Here is a 13,799-nt window from a genome sequence, read left to right on the forward strand (position 1 = left end):
GGTTTAAAAGAAGTGTGACCTTCAACATATAAATTAAAGCCTTTTTTTCCCCCTTAGTTTTGTCTAGATCTAACCTAGCCAGTTAGGAATGATGACACATGCTATGGTACTTGTATCACACAGCTAGTTTAACATTTACTGCTCTGACAGAAATAACAAAAAAGTTTGAAAACTTCATGAACCAGGTTATGCACCTTCATAAAAAGCCTACTACATACATTTTGCAAGGCCTTTCACCCACCCCCAATTTAGACTGCACTCCACCTCACCTGATGTTCACCTTGAAAACAAATCATTTAAGCAGGTGAAATTGGTAGGATGCATTACACCATTTAAAAGGAAAATACTGTTTTCCCCCTTTTTTTCAGCTCTCCATGAAAGTTACATTTCATCTTTCAGGTTAAGTGTAGGCTTGTGCGAGAACACTGTCATTTCCCGTTTACTTTTAGGACTGATAAAAAACAAAACAAAACACACATTTAAGAATATTCAAGTACCAGTGCCTCTTGCAATAACTTCACAATCACTAAAAAGTGAATGGAGTCTTAATTACTGATTATTTCTTCATACAGACATCAATGACTATGTTAAAAATCAGGGTTTTTTTTTAGCAATACAGAATTGCTACCTTTCAGTATTCCTTTCCCTTTCTAATGCAGAACATAGAAAGCAAGGAACTCCAAATCGAACACAAATGGGTACGTGCAATTAGATGCAGTGTTTTGCCCTGAACAACTTTTAAAAATGGAAGCAACTACTTTTTTTCAGGCAGAGGGGAAGCCATTACACAGAAGCAGGAAAGAAAAAAGAAAAAACTCCACAACCCCATGGCTAATTCTTCTCACACAGTCAGTGAAGCAGGAATTCTCCAGAGGCTGCTAACCTCAACTGAAAGTCTGTCCTGTAATAAATGCATGAACACAGCTAGACACAAAACGTCAGAACTGCACTGACACTGATCTGAGCTTGATCTTTTGACTTATACAAAAGTAAACCAAAATTAAGTAGATGGAATGAAACAGAACTTCCTGAGTTTTAAACTATTCTCAGTACTCTTTTAAATGCAAATATTGATGGAATTATTTCACGGGTGAGACAAAGGCATTCAACAGTTTCAGTGATAATTTCTTTGAACTAAAGATTTTGGATAGAATAGATAGGATACTATTGTTTTATATAAAGGTATATTTAGACTGTCATTGTGACGAAGTTGGGTATGCTGAAAGGAAAACAACATTACGAGATTAAATAATGGTGATAATGTGACATACGAATAATGGGAGGTGTTAAATTAGTATTTAAAAGACCAGAGAACATACTGTCTGGTTTTCACCAGGGCACTATAAGTGTTCAAGCAATCCTCAGTGATCTTAAAAGAAAAAAAACAGAAGGCAGAGAGAACAGCTTTCAAATAGATCACTGCTGAACAGTAGGATGTGAGAGGAAAAAAAAATTTAATCTGCTCAGGACACTTACTCCTTATCATAGTGTGTCTTGAAAAAAGATTTAATTACTTAAGCTTGGATATATTTGTCAGTGTATGGCATGTTACTATATTGGGATTAATGCTCTGAAGCATCTTCATTTGCCACCTGAGGTTTTCCCTGAATGTGTCTTATGTATAACTAAATACCATGTTTAGCAATGAGACTTATGTAAGAGTCCTTCTGCTTCTGTTTCCACTGAGCTTAGGCTAAAAACAAGTGACTGATTTGACATTGGTAGGCCCTTTGAGTGTAATTCCCTTTATTATCTTATCAGTGCTCAAGTCACACAAGCGTGAATCTTATCTACAGATTACATCTGGAAAGGATCATGATTAAAAAGACAGCAACCCATAATCTTCCTCAAATTGTTGATTGTATTCATGCTATTTATTACCTAACATACTTAAAAGCCACACCCCTGACATATAGGTATGTAGCTTCAAGTACATGCTTATATAAACAGTATTAAATAATTCAGGTGAAGTTCCCCTCAAAATATAACCAAAAGTAAAATAGTGAACCTAAAAGGCAAAAAGCCTGAAAAATACTTGTCTGAGAACAAACAAAGTCGTAATAATACAAAATGGAATGAAGGACAGTATCTGTATACAGGAACAGACAGAAGCAAGAATGTGTTCTTCCTGATATCAAATTTAATCTAGAAAGTTAAGAGATGATCATACATAGCCCTCCTGTGCTCCTTCTCAGTTCAGAGTAATATTGAAGAATTGTCCCAGAAATGTAAACATAAATATCTGTATTTCTGTAACACTTGAAAATCTGTATTATCTATGAACTATTTCCGCTGTATCAAGCACCTGTTTTCTTCAGTCTGTTTGGAATCTGCTTTTCAATCTAGATCTCTACAGGTAGCACATGGCATCCCTGAAGAGCCCTAGCAATTTCTTTAGGGATTCTGTACATGAACGACGCAAATTACATGCACAGATACTATTTGAAGGATTAAAGTAATATATAGATTAGACCTCTTGATCACAGTCTGAACTCCAGATCAGTACAAATTTCCTAAGTACAAAAGTAAAATACGCGAAGGTAAACTCCATTTCTTGAATACTTGCAAAAATACAAGCAGTACAGTTACAATCCCAGGCCTCTGTGAACTCCCTTGATGGCTCACATATGCACCAATTTTCTGGCATTCCCGTAACAAAACCAAATGTTATGCATAAAGAGTACATCCAGTTACAAGTCAACCAAGAGCTGAAGGCTTATGAAATAGTCAACCTCTTTGTTGTATTTAACGATATGAACAACCCTGGTACCAATAAGAACCAATGGTTAGATTATGTGCTCCTGTCTGTCTTTTATCCAAGCAAGGAACTACTCCTGAACCAAAACAGGCTGCATCATTCTGCTACCTACTTCTTTGTAGGAAAATTACTTCCCTCTTCATTTCAGTAGCAAAGATAACGGTGTCCTTATCACAGGACATCTACAGGCACCGTACAGAGATGCTAGTGCAAATGGTTCACATACTGCTTACACTTGTTGACATTCCGTTTGTATTCAGACATATGCAAAACAAACAAACAAAAAACACGATGGCAGTGTGACATGAATACACACTGTGTGCTCCAGACTGATGGTGGACAAAGAATAACTCTAAGGTAATTCACATCTGATGTTTTCAAGTCATCTTCCCATTCTATGCTGAACTCCCAGGTAAAAACTTCATTTTCTTAGCTTTGGAAGGGCAAGCAGATTTGGATTTTGTTTACAGCAAGAGCAAATAGAACATTAATTCTGAAGTGGCCTTTGGCCATCTAACTGCCATTTCATTTAGTTATGTGGTACTAAAACTTTTCCTAGTATGCAAACCTCTTTTTATCTTTCCTTTACCACAGGAACAAAATATTCATAAACTAAAACCAAAATGCCTTCCAACACCATTCAGCTTGTAAAATAAGTCCCTGTAAAGAACAAATCTAACAAAGTAAACTAGCCAGTAGCTTTCCAACCTTGAATGGCTAATCGACAGCCAGCTGTTTGCATGCCATTAAAGTACTCTGATAAATTCCTTACATCAGGTGGGAATTAGAATGTGATTTAATAACTGCCAAATGAATTATTTATGAGCAAATTTAATTTTAACTGAAATGTTTTACTTTATAATGCAAATCTTTCAACTCAACTGCAGACTAGGGCTTACAAATTATAACTAAACATTTTTTAATAAATTAGTAAGAAATATATTGTGCCTTTCAATCAGTGATGGTCATTTTTATTGAAGAAGGTAAACACTCTTCCCTGAGTGACAATAAGTTTCTGTATCATACAGTTGGCAGCTCATTTCAAGATGGCATAGCACAACCCACAATTTACAGATGAGCAGTCTTCCAATACAGAAGACCACAAACTGTACTAGGTGGGCAGGAGGAAGTATTGTAAAAGCATGCCAACAAAAACCACCCCACATTCTCAAGAATTCTCTATCTTCAGATAACACCGGATTACATTTTTGCATTCAATCCGTATTTGCGTCTTGTTTCCTCTAAGGTTGTTAGCTCACAAGCCACTGAAGCTGTTTTACTATTAAATATCTCACCAATGGGCACCCATCAGCTTCCTATAATCAGTTGTCTTTAACATAATCGTATTAAAGAATCGATATTAAGAGGGGTAAAGAAGTGTTATCCTGTAACGTTGTCTCAGGCTGCAAGAGTCACCTGAATTCAGTGTTTTACTCACAATACCTTATAATGGCAAGAAAGTTTACTACCAGAAAGTAAGGGCAAAGAACTATTAAAGGGTAAAGGAACATCTGCCTATAATCCAAACTAGGTAAAGGGGTATTCCATACCACAGCACGACATGTCCAGTATATAAACTGGGGGGAGTTACATCCATATGCTAATGCCTATATGTTAAGGTCTTACAGGTGGGACTGCTGAAAATAATTATACTACTACTCTAGTAAATTAGTGTACTTTTACATATAATCCTGATTCACAGTCACCACCCACTTAATTGCTTATTTCATAAAATCTGCACAATCCATACATCACATGAAAACCTCATAAAAGGTTTCTCATAGCAGCATTAAAATGGATATTAGGTTGTAATGACTCACCTTCCAAAGGTAAAGCCTTCCACTGCTTGTAACTAGTGTCAGATTCATCATTTATTTTGTGGGCAGATTAAACTTGTGAAAGCACAAGCAAGTTACATTGTGCTCTCTTCTATTCTTCTTGTTAGATAAAAATCTCTTTATGAATATTAGGAATCTGTTACACAGCTTATTAAGATTTAAATCTAAAGATATTTCCCTTCATCTAATTTCTCTAGAAATTTACAAGTCATAGAAGGCAACTAATGTATGAAGATTATCTCTTTCTTACTGTTGAAGTGTGAAAATTTGGTGAGAATTAAACTGAATCCAAGTACAAGAAAAATTAAAAAGAAACCCACCTTTTCAAGAAACAGAGGTGTCATTGAGAGCGATGACAAAGTTATCCTGAAGGACAGATACTAAAGAAACACCAGACTTGCTTCTGTGACATAGAAGGCTAAAGAGATCACGGTGATGCACTTTACTAAAGCTACAGTTAGTTATTAAACTACAGTTTTGAGTCCATGCCACAGAGCTGAGGAATATTTATCCATCTGCACTCCAAACACAAAAGGATTGTTAATTCTAAGAAGCACTTTTCTAATTTTACGTACATACCTTTGTTTTGCTGAAAATCAGGTAACTCAAAAGCACTAATCCTATGCAAGCTGAAAAGCCACAGGTTTTTTTTTTGCCTTTTTTTTGTTTCAATACAAACAAATCAGATACTACATACAAACTACCCACAAAATGACTGATCCTTTCTGCAACTGTTATCAGCAGAAAAGATTCAATGAGGCCTGTCTGTTGGAGAGCATAAAATGCTGTTTTCTTAAACTCCAGTAATCTTCAAAATCAGCTTTATTCCATCAGCACTGCTTGATGAGGCAGTGTTTTTTCTCCTGAAAGTTCCTCTATTTGCCTTTTGAGGTTTTGTAAAGTTTTAGCATCTGCAGCAATTCTGCAGGAATGAAGCCCACAGTTACACTTTGTATTCCCTAAAAGTCTGAGACTGTCGTTTATTTAATAGTGCAGATGATTGCATAAAACATCAGATAGTTGATAATTTATAACATCAGGAATATTTCTTCACCATACCCTTCAGATCACTTCACTTGGGACAGTAAGATTTGGCTTGTTGTTTGACAAAAAAATTTACCATATCTACAATACTTACAGCTATAACAAATCACATTTTAAAGCAGTATTAATAAAATTAAATGACAATGAATATATTATACACAATTTACAGCATTAACAAAATCTTACTATTGCCTGACAGTTCCAGAAACTAACTTGATCTCTGCTTCTGGTTAGAGTATGGACTACAATAACATCATACACTTTGACATGAATAACATTAAAGACTACGGCTTTCAGTGAGTATGGTAATTAGGGATGTCTTTGTATCCTAAATAAATGGAACATTGTTTTGAAACGCTATAAAGTTTTCTAGTGAGGCAGAAATCTAACAGACTTTTCCAAGGACATCACAGTCTTTTGAAACAAGATGCAAAACTTGAGTAAAGCTAAAAGTATGATTTATCAATAAGTAAGGAACTTGAATGTTTAATTGCTAGTTCATATAGACATTTTATAAGAAAAGTGGTCATAATAATTTACTAAAAATATTACACAATTTAATCAACATGCTTAAAAATATGTGAACTGATATTGCTAAGTAACATTATTTAAATGCTTGAGCTTAAAGTCAACATGTAGACAGCTGCATTTCAGCTGTATAATTTATAAATATAGGCTAAGAAAAAGCATTACTATTCAGCAAAGTCATGACTTCAACTGGCCATAAGAAGTGCTCTATTTAAACTCAGTGTTTATATGTGACAGAATTGAGAAGTATATCTTCAAGGAAAAACAGCAACTGAATTTGCAGACATGGCAATATCTAGTCCTGGTTTTGTAGAGCTACTGACCTAATACTCCACATGAATTAATGAGCATTGCATATATGTAAGTCAAGCTTGTGTTGTTCTCTCTGGAACACCACCAATTTCAGTTTCAAGGAACAGAAACAGCAACTGGACATTCCTAAGAGGCAGACCTTGACCACGCTCATGGAAATGTGATCTTACTGTGATCGTTGAATAGGAATTCAGTTGCTAAGAGATATGTTTTAAACACTGTCTTCACTCTTTAGTTTATTTGAATTAAACCACAGTTGTCCACTGTTTCTAGTAAGTCTTATTTCTTACCAGTAGACCTCTTAACTGAAATTGTGTTCCCAATTGCAACCTTTAAAACCAGCATCATTCAGGCTAATAGAACTGTAGAAAGCTCCCCTATTTAACCTCATGAGAAATGTACTGGGGTAAGGAGGGGAATAAGACAAAAGAAATATTGAATGGGGTATCTTGAGTAGATTTTATTATCAGCTTTTCACAAGCATGAAGTGTAGAAAATTTTTGCTCTTTTCAAGACTAAACTAGGGGAAGATTTTCTCCCAACCTGCATTTCAAGACAATCTCTGAAATTATGTAGAAAGAAAATATCTATAAAATGATGTGAAGTAAATTAATAATGTCATAATTCCATGCATTTTATTCAACTGTAATCAAGATTATTATATATGTTCTTTCTTAGGTGAAAAATACCATAGAATTCAACTTGGTTGCATTTCATGAACTTCTGGAAAATATGTGAGATATTCAGAAGCATTTTAGAAAGCTTTCTAACAAATAAGCCACAGGATGTTAAATACAAAAAAAAATTCTAAACACACGTTGTAGGGCTGCTCAGATTTGGGGCGTGGTGGTGGGAGGGTTAATGCTCAAATGCTGTAGTGCACTCTACACACAAACAGTAATAAAAATCTATCACTTAATCATTTACATGTTGTGTAAAACAGCAGTCTCCTTTTAGTTAAGAGCTGCTTTATGTCGTTTTTGTCAATACAAATGTTGCCCAAGTGATTGTGTAGGAGAACACAAGAACAGACTGTAATAAAATTAAAAATAACTTTCCAAGGAAATAGTATTTGGAAGGATTAATTACAGAAGTTCAAACAGGAGGCCATATGCTTTCCTGTCTCTTTACTATTGAACATAGAGTATGCCTGTAATAAAACAAGGAGGGGAAGAAAAACTAGTCAAAGCAAACCAATTCAGATACCAGGTAATCATTCAAGATATTTTTACAATTTTGTGTGCCTGAATATGTTTTATCTTGTCATTTAACCTCTATGCCAAAATTTTAATCAGCTGTGGTCGTTCATGGGAGAAAACAGTCTTCTGCCACTATTCCCATATAGCAGGTATTTCCTGACTGTTAAGTAGATGGAAAAATTTGGTAGTGTGAATGTCTTTCCTCCTTACATCAAATTTTCTACTCTGAATATAAGATGCACTTCCAAGACAACAGTGGCCAAAGATCACAACTGCAAACAGTGCATGCATAAGAAATTTCTTAAAGTTTGTAAGAATAACTTTTTTTTTGGTGATTTCCATTTAAGTAGTACATAATTGAAAAAGTCATAGTGACTTGACAAAGCCTCACTAAAACTTCACATTAATGTGCTGAAATAAAAAATATATATTGAAGTGTTTTTCTGATTTGAGATCCAAAGGCTGAACTTGAGAAAATGGATTACTTTTCCATTTGCACAAGAAAATCTTAACACTTTCTTTAATTTGATCAGTTTAACATTTAAAAAAAAAAGAACAAACCGCTGATTTTGTAAAAAAGGGCTTAACTTAAATATTTGCTAGTGTAAAAACCAGAGCAGAGACATTAAAAAAAAATAAAAAATCGGACTTTATCCCAACTAATTCATGTTCAGTGTGACTTAGAAATCAAAATTCTTTAGAAGTTGGTTACAATAGGTGTTACTTTCTTTTTATTCAACTAAATCTGTGAGATTTTAGTGTGATCATAAGTTCTGTATCTGTTGCCATCAATACCTTAAAAAGAAGGTCAAAACATAAAAATTTACTTTGAAAATTAACATAAGTAAACATTATAAGATATCACAGCAGTGCATGGCCCTGTGATATAATGCTGAAAGAAGAAGAAAGTGTTTGTTGTCCTCTCATAACCTCCATGAAAAACAATAATAACTAAACCCCAAAATCTTACCTTTTTACTTGCATAAAAAAATGGAGGAAAGTTGTATTAAAACAAAAGAACTAGTTAGGGGAAAGTGTTTGAAATGCCTTATGTTTTGCAAGCACAGCTTTCTTGGAAAATATTTTTCTAAGAAATGTCAAACTGTTCTAGACAAAAAATTAAGCCAACTGAAACAACTGATCAGTAACACGTTTTTCAAGTATGTTTAAACAAAGTCCTAGAAAAAAAAAAAGAACAACAAAAAAACAACAACAAAAAAAAAAAAACCAAAAAATAAAAAAAAAAAACAACTTATGGAATTATTAATACTTATTAGATGACAGGAAAATCTAATAGAAATTATTTCCCTTGTTCCCTCTCTATCAGTCTGTTTGAAACTCCGATGTATGTAATAACATGAGTCACTGAAAGTTTTCTACAAATGTAAATCCATCACATGTGAAGTGAAAAATCCACTAACAGTAAAGCTGGTTTCTATATTGTTTAAATGTAATGCACTACTCAGCCTAAATCATAAGGGAATAAAGGCATTTAAAACAGGGTGTCACATTTCGAGGTAATAAATAGCAGATTGGTTCAACCTCCCAGTTGATCCTGCAGTTTACTTACATGCAAGATGGAAAATAAAGTACTAAAGCCACTGTGATTTACTTCTCAGAAATTAGATGCTCTGTATTAGTGCAAATGAATGCAAAAGTCTTGCATTGACAATTTATTACATTCTTAGTCCAGGCCCTGATTAGATCAAATTGCAGTCTTTCTGAATACACTGAATAAACCTCACTTCAACTTTCAAGGCACACTATCGGCTATACATTAAAAAAATAAACAAAACCCCCAAGCCAAATACAAACTCAAGACAAGCCCACCCCAAAACACAATACTAAGTTTCTTCAGTACATTCTTTTTCCAAGCATGTTTGTCTCCCACTTTGTCAGTAGTTAGGGAAAGGTGCTCTACCCCAACAGAGAATCCATTACTTAAGAATGCTTACCTAAGGGATTTTTCCCAGAAATTCAAAATAGTGGAATTTGGGGGAATTCTCAACATCAGTAAAGCCTGTAAGTCAATGCAAATCTCTCACCACTACTGTTAGGGTAAATGGAGTTGAGGTATAAAATAATATTTAATATTAATACCCCAAAAGGAAGGCAGGAATCATGTATTTCAGTGAACTACCTAAGTTTTTTCCAATTAATCCCAGGCATTCTGGTTGCTTTCACATTTGAATTTTATCAGCTTTATTAAGCAAGGATTGTATAGATGGTCTTGAAATAGAGATTTTTGCATTTTAGATCTTAATTTGCCTACTATTTCACTGATACAGATTTATTTAAAACTTGGACAGAACTTGCAGTGAAATCTAACCTACATTCTAATTTTAGCCCACTTTGCTAATACTGAAGATCAAACACTCATTTCACTTTACCATGCATATATAAAATTGCATCCAAAGAGAATGTATATTTTAGTTATTATTGTCAAGAATGCTTTTCAAGGTACAAATCACTTTTAAAAGTTAGTCTTCAAAGAAGCCAATATGATCTTTAAAAAATACCTGTGTAATTTTAATGTACCAAAGTATTTCTTCATGCAAATTTGAAGATTTGTGCGAACAAATTGCTTTTTCACACAGAGTTGCATGCTTGTCATAGATGTGATGTCTGCCTACCCCTCCATTTCAACACAGCAAAATATTTGGAGTTTTCCCTATTTTGAACATCTGGATGCTTTCATTACGATCAGTCAGTTTTTGGTTATCACAAATAAACTAATATAAATAATTGCCCAGCTACACTGTACATGAGATGGTCAAAGCTGCTCAAAATTGTTTTCAAAACGTAGTTCCATTGAGCTTAATTACTTCAAGCACATTCAGGAACTATGATAGAAAACACAATATCCCACTTCTATAACTCCCATAGCACCACAGTAGGGATGACAATCAAGACCAGGAAAACTGTCATAAACAAGCTGAGAAGCTGACAACTTGCATAGCCTTTCCCAATAGAATCCTACTTTATCTATATCCACATAAATGCTTTCTGTATTGAAATATATGGAAAAAAATTACATCTAAAATTTCTACTGCTCTATTGCTGCTGCCCCTATTACAGAAAATGTAAATGTGAAATCAATCATCAGATAAATAATGTATTTCTATTCTAAATGAACTATCAAAATAGTAGTATAATTCAAAGAAATTATATTAATGTAATGTGTGTTAAATTTACCAGCTACCATATATAATGTAGTTTTTTCAGATTTTGTTTAATCTTAGTTTCCTGTGGTTTTGCAAAAACTATTCATATTTATTACCTCCAAAAGAAATTCCAGGATTGACAGGCAACAGTAAACAATTCCACATAGTCCCTAGTCTGTTTATTACTTTGAATTAATGATAGTTAAGTGTTTCCAGAGAGCCCTGCTCTGCTTATTCCAGAAGACACACTTCTATTCCTGAACATTTCTAGAATAGCACAGACATTGAGATGGATGTTCAATTTCTAAAGCAAAGCACAAGAGACTCTAAAGCAGCAACAGTTCCTACAGTCTTATTTGAGAAATAAGGAAACCTAAGTATATAAGACCCTCACTAAAGTATAAAGGACAACTTGTGTCTGTGCCCCAAGACTCTGTGAGTTCACCATGATGGGCTTCAAGACCCCACAGAAATCTGTGGACTTCCATTTAACCTGCATTTTTCATTTGAGTGCATCTTTATTAATAAATGCAGGAGAGCGCCAGAAATATTTCAGAATTCCCACAGCTAGAGTAAATCTCTTATACAGGTGATCTGAAAAGATTTCTCATTTCACACCAGAGGAAATCCTTCTCTCAACTGCTTTTCCTGCTACAGTCTTTTGGAGAACAATATTATTTCACTTTTACCATCCACTAGCTTAACAATACACAGATTTCTGCTGCTTCATTTTTTCTTAATCTTATGGTAACTCATTCTTAGAACAGTATCTTAGCTTTTACTTTGACTCTAATCTTTGCTACTTTCATTCAATTCTTAGCTTTCCTACTAAGTTTCTTGATGTGCTATCTGACCTCCAAGGGTCAGTCATTCTCCTCTTCCATTAGAGTTATCTCCATAAGAGCTTGCGCCTGATGAAATCTCACCAGCCTGTTTCATTGTCATCTTTCTTGGCCCATCAAGTATCTCAGTTCTAAAAATCTCTCCCTGCTGATATCCTGAGTTTATTTTGCTTTACTATGTAGTTTATGTGACCAATCCTACAATTAAGAGGCTGTACTGTGACACTTTCCCAGCATTTGATGTTTTCCCTAAAACTTCATCTCCACAGATTGCCAGATCATGTGAAAATGTGGTGGGAGGTTTGGAAAGTGTTTTTTGTTGTTGTTGTTTGGTTGACTATTTAATCATTCGAAAACATGATTACTATTTTGCATAAGACATTACATATTTATAGAAAGCAAGTATATAATCGTCACTGAGTGATGACAGCTACAAGGCATACACTCAAATTTAGAACGAAAGAAAACCCCACCCCTCTGAGTTAGTCTGATGAAGCCATTTCAAATGATGCGTTGAAAAAGGGCTGAAAAAAAAAGACTGTGCAAGGAAAAAAAAAAAGAACAAATTAACAGCTCCAGAACAAAGCAGGTAAAGAATATAAGTTTCAAATGTTACATTTGGGATGGAAAGAACTTGTTTTTTAGAATTAACAAAATTAGTATTGCCCTTTCACTGTTTCCTAGAGCTTCATTGTTGCTATGTTGAATAACAAAAAGATTCTTGTCATTACCTGCTACTGCTACAATATCACACAGAGCTCAGTTTTCAAACCAACTCTTCTTAATTCAGAAGATGCCTAAGAAATTGATTTTAGAATTGTCTGTCTGGCAGAACAGAAAAAAGTAATATAATGAGGACAGAATGATTTAGAAGGGAACCTAAGGTGGTATCTAGACTGCTTCTACCAAAAGCACTCAATTAACCACAATGCTCTCTGGAGTATTCTCAGTGCAATTCTCTCAACTTGCGAAGCAAACATACTTCCTGGGAACAGATGGAAGCCTGTAGGCTGTGTTCAGCTTAAAGCAATGAAGAACAGACTCTCAAGTACTGCATACATGGCTGTCTTATTGAGTTTTTTCTTAATGAAAGGAGCATCCTAGGATCTGCACATCTTTCAAGCTCCACGTTAATTATGCATCTTATAATCAAATAAGAAATAATCAAATGTAGCCAATCAAATGGTTGCACAGAGATCCATATCTATTTTTAAATTCACCTGATTTTTAGCAACAAGCTTTTCTGAGGACATGTTACTCTGTATTAACTCTAGTGTCTTTGCAGCCTTTTTGTTATATTTTCCTTGGTAAGGATACAGTTTATATGCTATCTTAAAATAAAAATAAAACAGTGAAGAAAATCTATACAGTGAGTCTTTCTCCAGTGGATTCTACTGACTAATGAATACTAATGTTAGAGATAATTTTTCTCACACCTCAATTTCATGAACTTTCAAGACCTTTCTTTGCACCTGAAAATATTTATTTACTTTCCTTCCCCTATTCTTCTAGGAATACAAACCTGAATTCCAGTACCTGGCACTGATATCTTTATAATAGAGAACTTGCTGCACTCAAGTATATTCAAAGGCTGATGACAAGGCATATCAATTTTCCTAATGCTTTTTAATATTTTCATGCATAATAAATTTTTCATATTTATGTTTCATTTAGATATCTACAAAATCAGTTCATTGTTCTTAGCTTTCAGAGGTGGTGGCACAACACAAATCAATTTTATGAACTAGTAAAATGCTTGCTTTTTTAAAAATCATGTTTATATGTATTTATCAAACTTTAAGTATTATGAAAAAAAAAAACCAGTTGCTTTCAGGTAACCTGTATTTCAGTGTTTTCTCAGTGCACAAACATTAAATAACTGCTTAAAAAATATCATCATTCCACAGACTTTTTACATTCAGAAGTACATCAGATCTATCATGCAAAGATATTGAATACAATCCTTTCTGACAACAAACCTCCCAAGAATCTGATGAATAATGGTCATATAAATTGTAAAAAAATGTGGGGTGCAGTACTATGGTAAACGACTAAAATCAGCTATGTTAACAAAGTTCTAGTTAAAAAGTTCTTTTCTACACCTATGTGCTAAC

Source organism: Pezoporus occidentalis, unplaced genomic scaffold (assembly GCF_034315485.1).
Source record: "Pezoporus occidentalis ecotype Australia unplaced genomic scaffold, CSIRO_AGI_Poc_V1 ctg135, whole genome shotgun sequence".
Lineage (NCBI taxonomy): Eukaryota > Metazoa > Chordata > Aves > Psittaciformes > Psittacidae > Pezoporus > Pezoporus occidentalis.